The 14,995-nt window shown below is 40.4% G+C and overlaps 1 protein-coding gene across 1 annotated transcript in view; it reads left to right on the forward strand.

The window, feature by feature from the left end:
- The window catches only part of CDH4 (cadherin 4), a 436,070-nt gene that overhangs the window by 114,848 nt on the left and 306,227 nt on the right, over positions 1-14,995 (forward strand).

The raw sequence follows: 14,995 nt of genomic DNA on the forward strand, positions 1-14,995 counted from the left end.
TTGAGATGCACTTCCATAATGCACTTGTACATTATTATTGGTGTTCTTTGATACAAAAGAAATTCAATACCTCTGGGGCTATAAATATCATTGATTCACTCCAAATAGAGAATGATACTGTAATATTTTTTAGATTATTAAAACCTTTCCATTTTCTCTCTTATGGGGAAGAGTTATGAATTTGGTATTTAGTATGCCCTAGGTAACTGAAGTTACGCAATCAAACCCTCTCTTTAAAACATAATTATGATTGTTTCCAACATTTAATTCTTTTTTCTTTTTCAAAATATTATTTTTAATGCCTTGAGCATTTTTTTGTTTACTGCTTCAAAGAACTGCTCCTGTGGCCTGTGTTACAACAGAGGAAAGTCTTGGTAGTGGTATGGCAGATTATATTTCTCGCTACAAAGCTTTTATGGAATTGTTGAACACTTCAAGGTGTTGTAGTAGGAATCCAAGACTGCAATAAATGTATGGATTTCTTTTTCCCTACTGAATAACTAGGATGAAAAAAATCTCAGTGTTCTTTGTGTGGATTTCAGTTCCTTGACCAGCTTGCTTTAAAAAAATAAGAAAAAATTAGAGAAAATAGAAGAGGAAAAACGTTTCTTGGAGATGATGGCTTGAATCTTATTAAAATAGATGTCACTTGTGTAAGTGATGTAAAACTGTGTGAGGCACTAACACTTCTTCGAGGTGTTTATACATCAATCACTAATATATGTGGAGATACAGTAAGGGAGAAGTTGAATTTTATGGGGACAAAGGTGCAGATATAAAAAAGCTCAGTCAGAGTTTGTATCTGCAGCTCTGCTGCTGTTCACCACTCGTGTATCAGAGTCAGGTAAAACACAAAAGCTCTGCTATGTTTTATTTAATTTCATGAAGTAATGCCTGTGGAGACTGGACTGCAGAGAGACAGAAAGGGCTTCAGATTCTCAGGACAGAATGGGTGGGGCCAAACTGCTTTCCATCACATCTGCTGCATGCTCTGCAATACCTCTACAAGGAAATAATCTGTAAGGAGAAAAGTGGATGTGGAGAAAACAAAAACTCCGGTTGTGAGATGTGTGGTGTAAAACCACCAGCATATCTTGCTTTGAGAAGTGCCACAAAGTTTTCCTGTGGTGGCTGTGCAGCACAAGTTAAAGCACATTAAATGGTGTGTGGATGTTGATGTTGAGGAGAAAAACAACTCAAAAGCTAAAACCCAGGAGGGTGTCTGTGCTCTCCCGTGGGAATGTTCCTACTGGGATTTAATGTGCTGCGACTCCTGCACGGTGAGTGCACCCCATTAGTGGATTTGCCTCAACTTTCCCACACGTCCTTATGTTGATGTGACTTTTGGTCCTGCTCTGGATGCTGCCTGGAGACTCACAGCCCTGTATTTCCATGGACAGACCTTGCTCTGCAGATCCTGCACCGTGTCGCCCTTTACGTGTCAGTCATTTAATTAACCTTTCAAATTGTCTCTTCAGTCCCTGTTAGGAAGGGCAAAGTCCCGTGGCCTGTTTTAATATTTAAAATGAGAAACTGATGTTCATCACTGATGCTTCATTTCCTGTAGAATGATGTGCCTCAGAGCCCTTTTATCTGCTGGACCTGATGTGCATGATGATGCCTCTACTACAGTAACACACACCTTTCAGTCCCTAGTTTAGGCCGATTTAGGTGAAAAGAAGATCATCCAGAATGTGATGATGATTCAACACTTATGGTTTTTAGCCATCTCAGGCTAAATATATTCTCAGCAGGATACTTGGGAGTAGGGAGGGACAGCAAAAATGCTCTGCTCTGTTGTATTTCTAATGGGTTTAGTAATGCTCAGTAGAAACGGTATCTTCAGTTTTCTTGGTACAGACATTTGTAACAGAGTACCCTGTGCTATAAAGGCAATTAATTATCTGTCTGATGTGCTTACTGTACATCAAAATCTGCTTTTTAATTATGAGTATGAAACTGGCTGCACAAAGGAGCAGTTTTTGATTTCCTAAGATACTTAATGTGTTACGAATAGGAAAATTCAAGTTGAGCATTTTATTCCTGTTTTAAAGTAACTGTCAAAGTTATAAAACTATGCAGAAACTAGTGTTTTGGTTGTCTGATTGCAAAAAAAAATTGTGAACCTGTAAAAATTATTAGTAGACAGTGAGGGTTTTTTCGCCCTAAGAACTCCAGCAGCTTTAGACACTTTTCCCAATTAATCCAATACAAAACATGAGACACAGACACCATCTCAAAACAGGCATCTAATTCAGGAGTCTGTTGGGGACTGAAGTTCTTTAGATAGTCCAGGAAGTTTTCTGAGGACTCTGACTCATCGTTCAGAGACTGCAGTAGTGAAGTGGAAGTTTGGGTTCCTATCTACGCCTCTCAACTTCACACCCCATAAAAATGTGTGAATGCTGTCCTGCGTGTCTTCAAGCTTTGCGTCCATATGGGAATATAAATGATTAATAATAGTGTTTTGCTGATGGTGGGGAATAAAACAAACATTGTTCTGGTGCGTGAAAGTGAAATCTGAAAAAAAAAAAATTGACACATGAAAGTCTGTTTTACTAAACTGAAGGCTACGTTATAATGGGATTTTGCATGAAATTTGCAAGTGGTACACTAAGAATTAATTTACTGCTAGGTTTGAGGATAGAAAAGCTTCAAAATTATTAATAAACATGGAGGGGGAAATTCGATTTGTAAGTGCTTTGTGATCTAATTTTGAAGAAGGATGAAATCCTTTATTCTTTTTAGTTGTACTGTTTCTGTTGATAGAAATCTGTGGACGATTAGCCAGCGTAGAATTAGAACATGATAGAGTTGGTTTAACCTGGAGCAGCATCAGTCAACTGGGGAGTAAACTCTGAAAGTACTGAAAAATATTCAGCAACATTCGTGACTCTCCAGAAAAGAAAATGTATGTGTTTATCCAATTAAAACTCAGGGAATAAATAAGCACTTTAGACACAATCTAATTATCCAGTTGGAATTTGGCCAGGAATCTAGGATTTGACAGCCCTTGAGTTAGAGGTGTCAACAGGGAATTAATAGCGAGGGTGAGGAGTTGAGTTCTGCGTCCCAGATGTGGGGTGCTGGGAAGTACTGACAGTGCCCACCACAATGAACTACTCCTTTATCCCTGCCCTTCATTAGTGTGCCCTGAAATAGCGTGAAACATAATTAAAATAATCCTGAATTATCATTATTTTAAGTGCCGCTAATGGCACTATTGGAGACAATGAGATGAAATAGTATCCAATTTTTCTCGTTAATATTGTCCTTTTAATTCCTCTTGCATCAAAGCCTGTGTCTGCATAAAATAGCTCTTGAGGAGGATTGGGCTGCATTATGAGGTATCACAGAGTTTTGGGTTCTTCATCTTCAGATCTTTAAGGAGGAAAGATTTATTTTTCTTTGAGCTTCTCTGTGGGGCAATAGAAAGTCCCATTTCTAAGAAATAATACCAGATATCTATGCTAATGCTACGCTGTTTGTAAATGTTTTTTCACAGATTGGTTCTTTGCAGTTGGAGCCATCTCCCCAAGAGCAGCTCAGTTATAGAGGGGAAACTGGGCAGATTCATCTGTAGTGTGATAACTTTGGCGAGAGATTTACTCTTGAGCAGTGAACACCTCTATGAGTTTGGGGGGTACATGTCTCCGCGACACAGTTTCAAAATTTGGTTCTTCCTCTCCTCCTTCAAAGACAGGGGAGTCGGTTTAATTCGCAGGATCAGAGGGGTTTTATTTTGGTGCTTTTAATTTTCTTTTTTCCCCTTCTTGCTGTTTGGTTTGGCTGACATGCTCAAGGGTGTGTTTTCTGGGTCCACTTTTCAATTGCAGCATCAATAGCAATCCCAAATAGCTGCAGGTGAGTCCATGGGCCGTGGTCACCAAATACAGTTCAGAGTTCTCTGTGGTTTCCACGTGAACTGTCATATCCTTCACAAGCATCTTTACTTGATAGCTGATGTTGACTCGAAGTTTCAGATGCAAAACCTAATCTGCATTTTGTTGGGTCCCAAGCTGACTTCCTTCCTACCTGCTCCAGCCCTTGGGATCCCTGTGGCTTTGTTTGTCAATGCAAGCATTTAAGTGTTTGCCTTGCTCTACTTGATGCCCCCTTTCTGTATGATACTGGCTGGGAGGAACCCTGAACACATTCCTGTGTATATGTCTTGTATTTAAGGGTTGTTTGCTATTTAAGGGGTGTTTAAGCTGAAGTGCCAGTGAGGCACCAGTAAAACTGGATGAAGCTGTTGTGCTCCCAGTCAACCCAGGCACTTACTGCTTCAAACACAAAGCTGCACAGCTTTGGCCATATGCTCCAGAGCCTCACTTGGCATTAACCTCCCATAGATGTGCACCAAGTATTGTAGTATCCTCTGTGTCTGATATTCTCAAAAACAGGCTTTTGTGCATCTGTGCGTGTAATGAAGCAAAGTAGTGGATAGCAGAGACTTTTATGATGGTCGTCTAGACAGGATCCGTAGAGATAAGTTCTTTTTTACCAATTAGAAAAGAAGTAAAAAAATAAAAGATTTATTTTGCTTAAGCGGTACCTGAGAGTAAAGCCATTCTCTCGGTTGGTTGCTCAACTGTTAAGGTGATGTTGAGGATATTATTGAACAAGACTGAAGTACCAACGAAGAATTAACCAGTTCAGCTTAATAACTGAGCATTTTATATTTGGGTGGGAATAGGATTCCATGTGTCTTTTAGGAGAAACAACTAAATTAGATTTTTATTAAGAGATTAATCCATATCACTCCTTACGTCCTGCAGGATTTTCTGTTGCAGCAGAGACTAGTTCTTAGCAGACCCAGTTGTAGAGGCTCTGCCTGGTCTTTCCAGCCTCCTTGTAGTTTCCCTTGGTGTTGGGAAATGGGCTGTGGAGTCTTCACCAGTTGACATAAACACCCAAGTGCCATCCATTTGTCATGCCTCAGGCACAGGCGTTTCGGGACATGCTGCAGATCATGGCTGTGATTGAGAGGCAGACACCACAGGGATGGTGTCAGGGATAATTCAAGGTCTTTATTACAGTCTTCAGGGAACCAATTTCTGCAGACCCTAAAAGATTCTCCAAACTGGAGTGTGGTCATTGTCTGGACTAAGGGAGTGACTGCTTTCTCTCCACTCATTATCTGCCTCTCTCATTTACTAACAAGCTGCTGCAATTCTACACTGTCCTTCCCTCCCATACAAGAGGGAAACACTGTGTGAAATATCTGTCTGCCCAACAAACCTGTCCTTCAGGAAGGAGAAACATCATTCAGTTTCCCTCTGTCTGATCAATCCATCCCAATCCTGCCTGCTTTGGAAGGAGCAGGAAAACGAGCCTGTTCTTTTTCTCCTCTTAAGAAAAAAACTGTTAAATACTTAAATGCAGGCTAGTTGTTTTTTTTTTTTTTAATCTCCCTGTGAAATGCCTCAGGGCAAGGTTACAGTAATTGTATGTTCTGTTGTCCTGCTATACAGAGTCCCATTGTAATTGGGCTCGGTTTTGTAGCATTTATCTCTGGGGCTTCAGCTGGAGTAGCTATTGCAGAGTGTCAGTGTGGTGTTACAAAGGGGTCTGTTACGTGTGTATGTTCCTTGGGAGGTTGTCTGCCAAGGTGTACTGGTGAAGATGCTGTGGGGTTTGTGACTGACAGGGTTTTATTCCCCTTTTTATATATATATATATATTTAATGGGAGGTTGAAAAAGTAATAATTTTTTAAGCAAAAAGGAAAGATTTTTGTAGGTTAGGTAGAACATTGTGACCTTGTAACTGTGGAGTAGTTTATTGTTCTCTGGAGGAGTACAGAGCACATGGCTCTGATTCCCTGTGATATTGCAATTTTTCACTCATCCCTCCTATCCACGTTTCTCTTCCTACCTGCTAATCCTGGTCAACTTGACCCATTTTTGACCAGAAGTCTTTATCTGATTCAGGGACAAATTAATCAGGCATTACATGTAAAATGTCAGTTCTTATACAGTAGTGAAATGCTCCTGAGCTCAGTTATTATCTTGCACAGGAGACTAAAGTGCATTGCTGCTGGAATGGGGCCCCTCTTTTAGGCTTTACCCTGTCTTGGTACAGGTTGTCCTTTGGGGACTGGAAATCTTTCAGGGCAGACACAAATCCTAAGTATTTTTTTGTAATGATTGCTAAGCTTTTACCATTACTGAAGAGGAATTTAAGGAGTTAGAACCAGATTGGTTAAAGATCTATTTGTTTTCCCTCAAGTCACTGCAGATTCAGAGAATGGGTTAGTTTGTGCTTTGTTTCCTGGCAGGAGCATGTTTTCAATATAATCCACACATCTCTGCATGTTCTCATTGTTTGAATTGTGCTCCACAATATTTCAGACATGAGAGCAGTTAATATGGTTCATTCCTCTTGACTCTGACCATATTTGTCCCCATCAATTAATTTCATTTCAGAGGATGATTCCCTTTTGGCTGAGAATGAGGTGCCTCGAAGCTTTGCCTTCTTCTCTCAGTGCTTTTATCACCTTCTTCAGATGCCAGAACACCTTTATAGCTGCACCACATGCTGTTCTGTACTTCTTTTCTGCACTGGGTGCTTTAATGGAAGAACAGGTTGAAAAATGTGGGGTGCAACCCAGAATTTTAGATGTTACTCCAGTCAGTGGGGGTTAGTCTCCTTGTATCCTGCTCTCCTGACCTATTTTACCAAGGCAGCTAGAAGCAGTCTAACTTTCTTGACGTGCATCACCCAATTCATTGCAGCTGTTAAAAAAGAGATGGTGTGTTTCAAGGTGCACCAGCAGCAACATTGCCTAGAAGCTTCCTTTTAGCAAAAATAAAAAATTCTGTGAACATTGGGGTGCGTTAAAAATTTAAAATACGACTAGTGTTTTCCATACTGTATGTAAATAAAGGGGTAGTATGAGCCTTTTCTGGTGGGTTGTGTTTTTCATACACATGAGTGTCTGCAGTCTGAAAGCTTTCCTGTCCCTGCCTGTTCAACTTGGCTGCACCACTTCAGCAATCCACCCCACACTGGGATAGCTCCTGCATCTCATGGGTAATCTGGGATGCTGCACACAAATCCTTATGCAAGTTCTCAGTCTGACAAGCTTGAGCTAGGCCAGGCAGATCTGTGAGAGGTGTTCAGCACCATTTGTACTGCCACTGGACTGTAAACTCAGCTCAGATGTTTATCACTGTGTTTCCAGCCCAAGTCCGCTGTTGTTCCACACAACCTCTTTCCCTGATGGAGTTTGTCTCAATAAAACTTCACGCACAGCAGCTTCTCTGCTGGACGAGGATGTGTTTGTTTCTTTGCTTCTGAGTCTGTGGTCAAGCTCTGTTGAAGAAGAAAAACTCTGAATGTGGACCTGAGTCTTTTTTATAAAACTGTAAAGATGTGGCAAAATATTTATCAAGGAGAGAATTTTTCTACAAAATGCACAGCTTTTGGCACTGTCGCACTTTTCACTGTTACTTTGGTATCTTGTCTCACTTCTAACAGGCTTGGTTACCTTAGGAGGGAGCTGAGTCTGTGCTGGTCAGGTTGGCCATCCTTGAGGGATTGGTTTCAGTTATAGAATCCTAGAATAGTTTGGGTTGGAAGGGGCCTTAAAGAACATCTAGTTCCAATCCCCTGCTGTTCAGAGAGGTGACCAAGTCCATTCTGTCTTTTTTTTTTTTCCCTTGTGCTGCAGAGTGGTGTGTTTTGGCTCTGTGTTCAGGAGGCACAGATGCTGGAGCTCACGCTCTGCAGTCTGGTAGGATCCCGGATCCCCACAGAAATGCCAAGTGGGCAGGGCTGGAGGGGGTGGTTGGGATGTGTGGAAGGAGGCTGAGGCTGGACGGGGGTGACCTGGGCTGGCGGCCACCTTGGAGGTCAAAACAGGCTGTGCGGTGAGAAGTGGCTTGGTCTGATGAAGAGACAGGAGTAGAGCAAACTTATGGGTGCAGAACACGAGGGGAGAGAACTGCCAAAGCCAACTGAAGCATTAAAATGAATTAAACAGAGAGAACCATTCTTTGGATTTGCAAGTTTTCAGCTGAGTCCAGTCTCTAACTACACATTTCCCAGCTCTGCAGAGTGTGTGAGGCTGTTCCCAAGGGACCCCAGGGCTGCTCCTAATGAATTATAGGCTTACCAGGCCTCCGAATTTGTTTAATTTGGTTTTCTTTTATAAAATGAATTTCCTTTGGTTTAGTGCAGTGGGTGGAATGATTTTATTTTATTTTTTTTTTAGCGCGCAGAGCATTATTTTATAAACTCTCTAAGAGGATTGGAGTATCAAAGCTCTGGATAAGTCCTGCATTTGAATTTTTGTGACTTCTTCGCAAACGGATCATTATTCATTTTCACCTTTACGGGGGTTGCTTTCTGTATGAAATGCAGAATAACCAGCTGCTAAGTGGGTTTCAAATGGAGCTTTTCATTTTCTTCTGAGGAAATAACACGAGCTGTGGTGGTAATAGATCATCTGTATAGGAGGCAAATCTATTTTTTATGAGCGTGATATTTTGATGGCAAGCGCCGAAATCATATAAAAATAAGAATACATATTGCAGATAATTAGTTCTGAGGGTTTGGGTTTATTTTATTTTATTGTGCTAAACTCTAACTTCTACATGGGCAGAGATGAAGAGCTGTTTGCTGTATATTGTCTCCTGGAGTTTCAGCCAAATGGGTACAACCTGAGTGTCAGAGTTCACAGGGTTTAGCAGGGCAGCAGAGGTACAACTGGGAAAAGTTGAGCCAGTTTTTCAAGGCAAATCTCCCAACTCCAACTGTCTTCAGCACCAGGGTGGGTTGTGTTGGGCACCCAACAGCCCTTGTAGCCGGAATGAGAACAGACCTTACAAATCCTCATCCCACTGACCTGGCTGTAAACGCCTCCTGTCACTTCTACTCCTGTTTTGTTTTCAGGGAGGGTCAGAGGGGATAAAACAGTCGGGAATCCCTTGTAGTGCAGCATGCAAACCAGTGAGTGTGCTGGTGGAGCAGAGGTGGCTGCACGGGCTGCCGTGGCCGCTGCCGAGTGCGGAGCTGTCACGGTGAGAGAGAAGAAAAAAAGGCTTGGAAAGCACTTGTTGTTACAACCACTGAAAAATGTTAAAAGTTGCTGGGATGCAAAACTGAGACAAATGTAATCTAGAGGATGCCATTTCACGCACGTGCCCCTCTCTAATTCGTTCGTTGCAATGCTTTTTATTTGCCCAATAATGAAAAATATTATTGCCGAAGCTGAAAATGAAAATTAAATTTCTGGTAGGATATACTGGAGTAATGAAGAAAAAGAGAATGTAAAAAGGATTCTTCTGTGATAATTAAGAATTATAAAGTCATTACTTAAACTTGCTTTCTGAATTACAGAGAGAATTAAACTGCTTGTTTCAGAGCAGAATCCTTGTAGCATTCCTTCATTAAAATTCTACATTGTCAAAACGGATAAAAATGCATATACAATGACTAATTTTGTTCCAACCTTGCCTCTGCTTTGGGCCTTATCTCTCTTAACAACAAAGCTCACCTTGAAGGGACTGAAATAATGATATATATTTGCTGAGCTGGAAAAAGAAAGAAAGAAGCATCTACTTTTTGCAATCTGTGTTCTTTCCCCTCCAGATACTGAGGAGGAAAAGACCTGTGGGGTACTAAAGCTCTCATGTACCATAAAGTGGTATTATAATGAAAAGTATTACTTTTTATGGCATCCCTACAGTATTAAGGAAAGGCATTTTTCTATAAATGTTAATCTTTAATCTTTATAAATTGCACTCTGTAAGACTAGAAGGTCTGTAAAGCATTTGTCCTGAAGGCTTAGAAGGATCAAAATAGCACTGCAGACTTTCTATTTTTTCTTTTTTTCTTTCAATTTCTTTTCTTTTTTTCTTAAACTTAGAATTGCTACCTTGTTTGGTGGAGAAATGGGTTAGAGTGATGTAAGCCATTAGACTTTCCTTCCAGGTAGCCCTTAAGCTGATGTTCAACTTTATGTATCTGCATAGGACCAGTTGAGTCACTGGGACTTTGTGCTAAAATCCTGTCTGGAATAGGAGGATTAAGGACTGGGAGCCACACAGGCTCAGCTCCTCTCCCAGATTTCTACCAGCTCTAATTGCAAGGACACTTTGGATGAATGAAACATCCATTCTAAATGGCGTTAGAGGGAAGTTCTTTTCGGGCAAGGGTGAAAATGAGCAGGTTTGACAGATAATTAAAACAGCTTTATACATTTTCTCCCTACCGGATTTTCCCCCACTCTTCTTTCCAGTGAATTTTCTGTCCTGTTCTCTGCTCTACCTCAGCCTTTGCTCCAGGTGTTGCTTCTGATTGTGCTGATCTTCGTTGATGGGATGAGGCTTCCAGGGGTGGAGCTGCTGTTTGAAAATGATTGGACTGGGTTGCACCCTGAATTTGAACCTTAATATTTAAGTTTTGCTTTGATATCAGCTTGTCTGGTGTATGTGGGTTTGTAAAAGTCTGGGCTTGGGGCTTGCTTTACCAACTGGTGAGCAAGGGGTTGATTAAACCTAAATTGAGAGTGTTAACAAATCCCTGCTGAAAGTTGTGATAAGCATCAGCAATTTCCAGTTTTGTTGAACTTTTTAAAATTGGTTAGCCATTCTGAAAAATACGCATTAATGGTGTATTAATACTTGATATCTGCTTATCAATGAAACCTTGCTATAATAAAGTATTTATGAGATGTAATTTTAATCTATAATGAAAGTTTGTCCAATGCACTCTCATAATTTAAAAAGCAGAACTTTCCCAGAAGTTTTAGCTCTTCCTAATGTGTCCTTTATTACTTTTGTTTTTCTCTAGGTAAGTGTCTCCATTCTGAAACTGCAGGAAAGTTCTCTGAATGTTGAAAAGTTGGATGCCTGTGGAACAAGTAAAGCTCCTGAGCTTCAGTTTTTGGTAAAATCTGTCACAGATCTGCTGTCCTTTGTGAGTTTGTAGGAACATTTTTATCTCTGAATTTTGAGAATGCTAAATGGGTGTTGGTGGGCTCCTGAAGGAGGAGGTAGACTCATGTGCAAAATGGATTTTTAATTTAGATCCAAGTCTGAGGCTGACTGAAGGTAAAGACTGAATGGAGTAAAACCAAGAATCACCTTTTTAGTGTAGCTTTTGTGGTTTTTTTTTCTACTATTGTTGACTACAAAGTCACATTAACTGTTAAATTGTATGTGAGTGTGTGGATAGGTCAAAACAGTCTTGTGCTTGTTCATCTCAACCAATCCTTGATGGTGCTACAGAAATATTATTTGGTAAATATATATAATTTTAGCCTTCATAGTAAAAACCGTGGAGGAAGGATTATGGGTTGTCATACCATTTTTCTTGGACACAACTTGGTTTGCAAGTTTGCAACTTGGTGTTGGTAGTGGCAGAGATTGGTTCCCCTGAAATTCAACCCTCCCAAAAAGTATCAAGCTGGCAGTGCCTGGGTGAGCAAGTGGAGAAAAGTATCCTGGTCCAGTGCTCTTAGATTATTTTTTTTTTTTGAAGTGGGAATTGCTCCAAGTCTGGTAATTCAGTGAAGGTTTTTACTGCATCCAGGTCTCAAAGCCTTAAAGAGCTGGTGCTCTGGTCTCACTCCTGAACCCAGATCTCTGAGGTTTCAGAGCAAATCCAGTTGCACTGTGTTATTTTCTAACTTAATCCAAGTGGCTCAACTACACCTTGTTTCAAGATTGAAATAATGATGTGTGTGTGAGAAAGGAAAACAAGAGCTTTTTGTTTTGGTTTTTTTTTTACTTAAGGTTAAGAGGTAAATGCACTGTTCGATGCAGATGTAAATTGTAATTGTGGCTTTACGGTGTATGTATTAGAATATTGACCTGAATTGATACTACAAATATAATTACATTGATTCTTTACTGATGGCTATAAACAGTGACATTTCCCTTGATCTCTGAACAGAGTTAGTTATAAAACACATGCTCCACTTTTATATTCACACATTGCATTCTCATCACTTTTGTCTCCTACTCCCCAAAGGCTTGATTTGAAGAAGTGTCTGATTTAATGGAAAAAATGATGAAACAACACAGACAGCAGTTTGGAGCATTTCTAACATAGAAGAAGGTGTTTCTTTTTGATTACGCTCCTCAGACTTCATTGCTTATATTTGAATATTTTGCTTAAGAAAAATACGATGCCAGGCTATTTTCACTTCTTAAATTATTTTAAAACATGCATCTGCCTTCATTGGTCTCAGAAATGACTACTACTGAAGTAGGAGCTATTGCTCTGATCTGGTTTAACAAATCATGCTCCAAACTTCCCATCAGGTTACCAGACTGGAGAGAGCTCTTATTTGAAAGGACAGAAATGAGACATGGGAACGTCAGACACTGCAGTTTTTACTAGTGGCAAATATATATGCCATAAAAATAAGGACTAAACATTAGGAAAATGGGTTGGTATTACTGCTTGTAATGTGGCCTCATGCCTTCATTTCACAAATTCCAAAGAGAACCTTCCAACTTCTCCCTTATGCTCTTCCAAGTAGATATCGAGAAAAAATGCTCACACATAAGTATTTTAAAAATGGAGATTTCAGTCAAAACTACTGTTCTTTTAAAGTGACTTCTTTTGACTTTTCTTATTCTGTGCTGCCAAGTTGTGCTTGTATCTCTGGAAACAGCTCCTGAATTCTTTCTTAACATCCTCAGAATCATCATCCCGAGGACATTGTGAAATGAGACCAAGTAATTGTAACTGAGATTGCTAAATATGCTGTCAGTGCTAAGATTATAAGTGTGATTGTTCTGGCAGTATGCTGTGATCAAACCACCATGTTGTTTATCCTTATTTAGAGAAGTCTTTCTGGGATGTTATTTTAGTAAGCTACAAAAGGAATGATTATAATGTCTTGTTTAAGGAGACAAATGCTTCTGACTGCTTAAACACAGAACAGTTTTGTGCATCGCTCCTGAAGCAGTAAGTCAAGCAGTTTTCAATCTCAACAAGAAAAACAGCAGTAATGGCATCATATTAAAACATTTTTAACATCTCCCCCTTTGTAAGAGGTACCTCTTCTACTCAAGAAGCACAGCCAATAAAGCTGTGTCAGGTTTGTGTGTAATGCGATTTATACGTAAAGAAGTAAAAAATAATGAAAGGTGTTCTTTTTTATTTTTTAAGAAAAAAAAATCTGGAATAACATTTGCCAGTGTCTCTCATTAGGAGATTGCAGAGTAAAGCAGAGCTGTCTTGATTATAATAACCATCTTTCAGATAATGCAGCAATACATTAGCACTTTACACTGGTTTTCTTAGTAATTTACTTTATTTCCAGTTCCTAACAGAAGCCAAATAAAAGTAGCTTATGCTTTTGACCACAATAAAGAAATTCCACCCAATCTCTGCTGCTCTTAGAAAGTGTCAGATAGTTTTGGGGCAGATGGTGTTGGTGAGGGATAGAGTCAGGGAAATGGGAGCCTGGGAAGACAGGGACCACTTCTGGACAGATGGACCTCGTTGATTTTGGCAAGCTGGGTTGTACATTGGGCTAGAGTTTACTAGTTTTTTGTCTTCCTGGGCATTATTCCAGAGCAGCACCTTGTGCTCTCTAGGCACAGACACTCTGAAGTATTTCACTGCTGTTCATCCAGGACACACATCCTGCTCTGCTCACTGTGACTGTGATTTTGTAAGTGGTTGAGGAGCACTTTAGGATTTCTGAGTGTACTTGAAGAGCTGTGATTGCTCCTTCCTTGGACATTTGGGAATGTTACCCGTGTGTGTGCCTTGTCTGCACTTGTGTTTGTGTTGGTCCCTCCTGCTGGTGATGGTGCCTGTGGTCGGAGGCACTGCCAGGGCTTGGCTTGGTGTCCTCCAGCTGCATCAATTCTGTAACCACTTTGTGTGACTGCTGCAGGTTTCTCCCTGGACTGATCCACATACAGTGTGGTACAGTCCCCCAAAATAGAGCTGAGTCTTTTCAGACTGAAGTGGCCCATTTTTGTGGCTCCTGAGATGCCCCGTTCAAGTGTCATGTGGGAGTGTGAGGGCAGATGGCAGCTGGTGTGGTACAGAAGGTCTTGTAACTACATTTCAGGTTTAAATGTAGCATAAATCAGCCACAACTAAATGCTCTTCAGTCCTGGCTGAACCTCAGATGAGACAATAAGTGCAGTGAAATTCATCTGGTTCCTCACTTTGAGAGAAAGGAAAAACCATGTCTAGGTAGGCTGAGTGCGTGTTGATGAGTTTGTTTGGGGCACAGGGGTTGGGGTGGACAGGCTGCTGTGCATGATTAACACAGTGCTTTTGTCCTCAAAGACTTTGCAGGCACCACCTTGCATTGCTCTTTATCCTGCAGTTGTCCTGGGTTTGTTCTTTTAATGCACAAGCTCTGGGAAATACCTTTAAGAAAGTGAAAGCAGTTGGAAAGTAAAGGGTATGTGTGTATTCAGTTGTGACACCAAGTTAGATGAAGAGAGGTCAGCATGTTTCAGTGTAAAGCCCTTAAATCAGGGGGAAAATGCATGGTCTTATTTCAATTTTAGAGCTTTGTCTGGGTTGCAGTGCAGAAAATGCTGCTGTTACTTTAAATACCTGGGGCAGTTATCACTGGGGTTTTAATGTTGCCTACGATATTACTTTACTGTGATTAGCTTAGTGATATATTCCATAACCTCTGGGCTATTTCTTTGAAATGTATTTCCATTTTAAAAGTATACTTCTATGACCATACTAAGAGGAAAATTACCAAGTTCAGAAGTCATTGCTGCTGAGTAACTTTAATGGCACACCGTGCAAAATGTGCTTTAAACATACGTCTCTCCCTAATTGAGTAGTCACTGTTGTTTTCCATATCATGTAAAAATATTGCCCTTACACTTATGTCAATTCAAAGGAGCTTTTATGTGGGTAGTTATTTGAATTAGCTGATCAGAAAGCACTAGGAGTGTGCCTGGATGTTTAAAGCCCTGCATCTGTATAAATCATGTGTCAAATACACTTTCCACTGCTATGTGTGAGGTTGGGCAGTTGATTTATCCAGT

This window comes from Manacus vitellinus, unplaced genomic scaffold, assembly GCF_001715985.3.
Source record: "Manacus vitellinus isolate BGI_N305 unplaced genomic scaffold, ASM171598v3 scaffold_26_pilon, whole genome shotgun sequence".
In the NCBI taxonomy this organism is placed as follows: Eukaryota; Metazoa; Chordata; class Aves; order Passeriformes; family Pipridae; genus Manacus; species Manacus vitellinus.